This window comes from Argentina silus, assembly GCF_951799395.1.
Source record: "Argentina silus genome assembly, chromosome: 6".
Lineage (NCBI taxonomy): Eukaryota > Metazoa > Chordata > Actinopteri > Argentiniformes > Argentinidae > Argentina > Argentina silus.
In genome coordinates, this window is record NC_139660.1 from 1178854 (window position 1) to 1184853 (window position 6000).

Below are 6000 nucleotides of genomic sequence, written 5' to 3' on the forward strand. Positions count from 1 at the left end.
GAGGAGGTGGTATGTGTGAGGGGACTGGGTTCGATTCCCGGCCAATGCACGAACACTTTTCGCCCCAGTCGTTTGCTCACCTGTTGCTTCCATGACGCTACATATTTAGCGATGTGTTGAATCTATGCCACAAAGAATTAAGGCAGTTATGAAGGCAAAAGGGGGTCCAACCCCGTACTAGCAAGGTGAGTGTATATATTATATATATTTTTCTACTACTGGTTTGCTTGCATTAGCTTCTGACGCAGTCCACTCATGTTACGGCTATGGAGAGAAACCACCGCGGAACTCGAATGTTGATTAAAAAAGAACGAAATTGTTTCCGCCGGTTTCAAACCGCAGACCTTTCGCATGTTCAAGATTCAAGATTCAAGATTCAAGATGGTTTTATTGTCATATGCACAACAGTTACAGAGCAATCGCTGGCAATGAAATTCTTAAGTCTTGGGCTCCTCCAACAGTGCAATAAGAAGTGTAAATAATAAAAATAAGAAACAACAACAATAACAATATTTACCTAAATATAAAACTAAATAAATGTAAATGTAAAATGTAAAAAGTGAAATGTAAACAGACGTTTTTATCCAGATGTCGACTGGTCTAAAGTGGCATTTTATAGTGGCATGTTATAAAGTGGCATAGTTAAAGTGTCATTGTGGTGAGCTAAGTAGCTCAGGAGTTCAACAGTCTTATAGCCTGTGGGATGAAACTGTCCCTGAGTCTGGTGGTGCGAGACCGGATGCTGCGGTAGCGTCTGCCAGACGGGAGCAGCCGAAACAGTTTGTTGCTGGGGTGATGAGGGTCTTTAATAATCCGGTTAGTCTTCTTCCTGCAGCGCTGAGTGTAGAGGTCCTCCATGGATGGCAGCTCCGTCCTGGTAATGTGCTGGGCAGCTTTCACCACCCTCTGTAATGTCTTACGGTTGAGGGCGGAGCAACTGCCGTACCAGGCGGTGATGCAGCCAGTCAGGATACTCTCTATGGTGCACCTGTAGAAGTTGCAGAGTATCCTGGAGTCCATGTTGAACCTCCGCAGCCTGCGGAGGAAGAAGAGCCGCTGTCTTGCCGTCTTTGTGATGGCGTCGGTGTGGTGAGTCCAGGTCAGGTCCTCGCAGATGTGGACCCAGAGGAACTTGAATCTGCTGACTCTCTCTACTGCCGTCCCGTTGATGGTGATAGGGGCGTGCCCGGCTCCCTGCCGCTTCCTGTAGTCCACAATCAGCTCCTTAGTTTTGCTGAGGTTGAGCTGTGACCAGCAGTACGGGCCCTTTCATCTTTGCGGCGTTAACCTGCAACGATTTCTCCCTCAGCGTCAAAGGACCCCGAACATGACGTCCAAACACAAGCTCGTTCAAACTGAAACCGAGAGACTCCAAGAAACCACCGCGGTACTTGAACAGTGAGAGGAAAAAGTTGATGTTTCCACCAGGGGACCTTTCGCGTGTGAGGCGAACGTGATTACCACTACACTACAGAAACCAAGCTTTCAAACACTGCCGCCAGAGTCGGAGACGACAGCCCAATATCTGTGCGTCTTTCATTGTTTCCTTGCTTCCTCTCTCCTCGGCCCTTTCTCATGCATTGGAGAAGGCACTAAGAGGAACTTCAGACTCTGCTCCAAAACTTTGGCTTAAACTCCCTTAACTTTTCCCGTTCATTCTCTATTTTTTAAGGCTATGTAAGCATTGGTGGTTCAGTGGTAGAATTCTCGCCTGCCACGCGGTTCAAATCCCGGCCAATGCATGAACACTTTTTGCTCTGGTCACTGCTTACCTCTTTGTGGTACTTTTGCTACTTGTGTATTGCTTTGCTTGAATTGGGTTCTGACTCAATAAATTCATTCTGAAGAAGGGTCTGTCCAGCAGCTGAAGGGGTAAGTTTGGGTAATGTAAATATTAAGGGCATCAAAGCAAACCCTGGCATCCCAACACAAATTAAAAAACGAAAAATACAATTTCCAGTATGCCAGTAGGTCAAGTTCGTTCAAATGACATGAATGTCCCAATGATTGGGAAAAAGGTGAATGCATGTCAGAGTATTCTTTAGATACAGACACACAAAAGTTTCCTCTCCCCGTCGGGGAATTGAACCCCGGTCTCCCGCGTGACAGGCGGGGATACTTACCACTATACTAACGAGGAGGTGGTATGTGTGAGGGGACTGGGTTCGATTCCCGGCCAATGCACGAACACTTTTCGCCCCAGTCCGTTGCTCACCTGTTGCTTCCATGACGCTACATATTTAGCGATGTGTTTAATCTATGCCACAAAGAATTAAGGCAGTTATGAAGGCAAAAGGGGGTCCAACCCCGTACTAGCAAGGTGAGTGTATATATTATATATATTTTTCTACTACTGGTTGGCTTGCATTAGGTTCTGACTCAGTCCACTCATGTTACGGCTATGGAGAGAAACCACCGCGGAACTCGAATGTTGATTAAAAAAGAACGAAATTGTTTCCGCCGGTTTCAAACCGCAGACCTTTCGCATGTGACCAGCAGTACGGGCCCTTTCATCTTTGCGGCGTTACCCTGCAACGATTTCTCCCTCAGCGTCAAAGGACCCCGAACATGACGTCCAAACACAAGCTCGTTCAAACTGAAACCGAGAGACTCCAAGAAACCACCGCGGTACTTGAACAGTGAGAGGAAAAAGTTGATGTTTCCACCCGGGGACCTTTCGCGTGTGAGGCGAACGTGATTACCACTACACTACAGAAACCAAGCTTTCAAACACTGCCGCCAGAGTCGGAGACGACAGCCCAATATCTGTGCGTCTTTCATTGTTTCCTTGCTTCCTCTCTCCTCGGCCCTTTCTCATGCATTGGAGAAGGCACTAAGAGGAACTTCAGACTCTGCTCCAAAACTTTGGCTTAAACTCCCTTAACTTTTCCCGTTCATTCTCTATTTTTTAAGGCTATGTAAGCATTGGTGGTTCAGTGGTAGAATTCTCGCCTGCCACGCGGTTCAATTCCTGGCCAATGCATGAACACTTTTTGCTCTGGTCACTGCTTACCTCTTTGTGGTACTTTTGCTACTTGTGTATTGCTTTGCTTGAATTGGGTTCTGACTCAATAAATTTATTCTGAAGAAGAGTCTGTCCAGCAGCTGAAGGGGTAAGTTTGGGTAATGTAAATATTAAAGGGCATCAAAGCAAGCCCTGCCAGCCCAACACACATTAAAAATGAAAAATACAATTTCCAGTAAGCCAGTAGGTCAAGTTCGTTCAAATGACATGAATGTCCCAATGATTGAGGGTTGAAACTGACTCAGGGAAAAAGATGACTCAGCCCCTCTTCCTCCCCATGTTTCCAACAATAGCTAGCTATGTGTACTGAACTCAATATTCAGTTTTCATTTGAATAAATCCTCTCAGTACACTCATGTTACTCATGTCAGGACAACGATGTTGGGGCTTCGGAGAGAAAACACCACGGTACTTGAATAGTAAGAGGAAAAGCTTAGTGTTTCCGCCCGGTTTCGAACCGGGGACCTTTCGCGTGTGAGGCGAACGTGATAACCACTACACTACGGAAACCATATGAGCATGTGCATTGATGTCACTGAGCCAGCGGCTTCAATGACTCCTTGATTCCTCTCTCCTTTATCGAAACGCATTGGAGGAGAAGGCACTAGTAGGAACGTCAGACTCTGCTCCAACGAGTTTTGAGAAGGAGGCGAGGATAGAGATGTGAAGAATCAAGGACATTGAAGGAAATACTTCTGAGACGTGTCCGAAAACAATTGTTTCCGCCCGGTCTCGAACCGGGGACCTTTCGCGTGTTAGGCGAACGTGATAACCACTACACTACGGAAACCCTTACTGCTCCTTACTGAAATACTCTCCTCGTTATTTCCTCCTGATGATATCCAGACCGCCTTTTGCCTCAGCCTCTGTTCGTGATCTCTTAGATCATTTCAATTCTAAAATGATGAATGTTATTGATGTCATTGCACCTGTTAGTGTGAAATCAACTTCTGGTAAGCAAAAAGCAACATGGAGAAACATGCATCTGTAAAAATCCCCAAAAAAGAGTGCCGGAAAGCTGAGCGTAAAGAATTTGACTCCCTGCACTCGTGTATGAGACGTAACAATGAACCTGAAACTTGAAATTTGTTCTGTTGAGAAAGAGAATTCCCACTCCTAGACAAGAAAAGGTTCGCTCTCCCCGTCGGGGAATTGAACCCCGGTCTCCCGCGTGACAGGCGGGGATACTGACCACTATACTAACGAGGAGGTGGTATGTGTGAGGGGACTGGGTTCGAGTCCCGGCCAATGCACGTGCTTCCATGATGCTGCATATTTAGCTAACTATATACACTCACCGGCCACTTCATTAGGTACACCTGTTCAACTGCTTGTTAACGCAAATATCTAATCAGCCAATCACATGGCAGCAACTCAATGCATTTAGGCATGTAGACATGGTCAAGACGACCTGCTGAAGTTCAAACGGAGCATCAGAATGGGGAAGAAAGGTGATTTAAGTAACTTTGAACGTGGCATAGTTGTTGGTGCCAGACGGGCTGGTCTGAATATTTCAGAAACTGCTGATCTACTGGGATTTTCACGCATACCCATCTCTAGGGTTTACAGAGAATGGTCCGAAAAAGAGAAAATATCCAGTGATCGGCAGTTCTCTGGGCAAAAATGCCTTGTTGATGCCAGAGGAGAATGGCCAGACTGGTTCTCGATGATAGAAAGGCAACAGTAACTCAAATAACCTCTCGTGACAACCAAGGTATGCAGAAGACCATCTCTGAACGCACAAAACATCGAACCTTGAAGCAGATGGGCTACAGCAGCAGAAGACCACACCGGGTGCCACTCCTGTCAGCCAACAAATCTGCAGCAACTGCGTGATGCTATCATGTCAATATGGACCAAAATCTCTGAGGAATGTTTCCAGCACCTTATTGAATCTATGCCACAAAGAATTAAGGCAGTTCTGAAGGCAAAAGGGGGTCCAACCCGGTACAAGCAAGGTGAGTGTATATATTATATATATATTTCTACTACTGGTTTGCTTGCATTAGGTTCTGACTCAGTCCACTCATGTTACGGCTATGGAGAGAAACCACTGCGGAACTCGAACGGTGAGAAAAAAATAAAATAATTGTTTCCGCCCGGTTTCGAACCGGGGACCTTTCGCGTGTGAGGCGAACGTGATAACCACTACACTACGGAAACCACATGCCCAACGGTGAGGAGGTGGTGTAGCCGGGAGGCCTGGGTTCGATTCCAAGTCAATGTATGAACACTTTTTGCCTCAGTCCTTTGCTCACGTGGTGCTTCCATGATGCTATATATTTAGCTAACTATATATTTTATCACTGCTGTGGGAACAAAGTTCCCACTCCTAGACAATAAAAAAGGTAGCTCTCCCTGTCAGGGAATTGAACCCTTACACAAAAGTTTGTCTTAAACTCCCTTAACTTTTCCCATTCAATCTCTATTTTTTACTGATATGTAAGCATTGGTGGTTCAGTGGTAGAATTCTCGCCTGCCACGCGGGAGGCCCGGGTTCGATTCCCGGCCAATGCATCAACACTTTTTGCTCTGGTTACTGCTTACCTCTTTGTGCTACATATTTAGCTAACAACTATATTTCGCTACTTGTGTATTGCTTTGCTTGAATTGGGTTCTGACTCAATAAATTAATTCTGAGGAAGGGTCTGTCCAGAAGGGGTAAGTTTGGGTAATGTAAATATTAAGGGCATCAAAGCAAACCCTGGCAAAGCAAAACTATATTTTTGTCTACTACAAATATATGGACAACGGTTTAGGGCACTTGAGCTAAATATTGTAGAATGTATTTGCTATATTGTTTCGTTGAGTAACAAGGTTCCTAATCATAGACAAAAAATGTTGAACTCTCCCCGTCGGGGAATTGACAAGTCTCCCGTGCTCTTAACGTTTCCTTGGAGATGACACTTCAGATGACTGTCGCTCTCGGCTTGCTGAAGTACTGAAAGTCGGAACAGCGCCACAAAAACAACCAG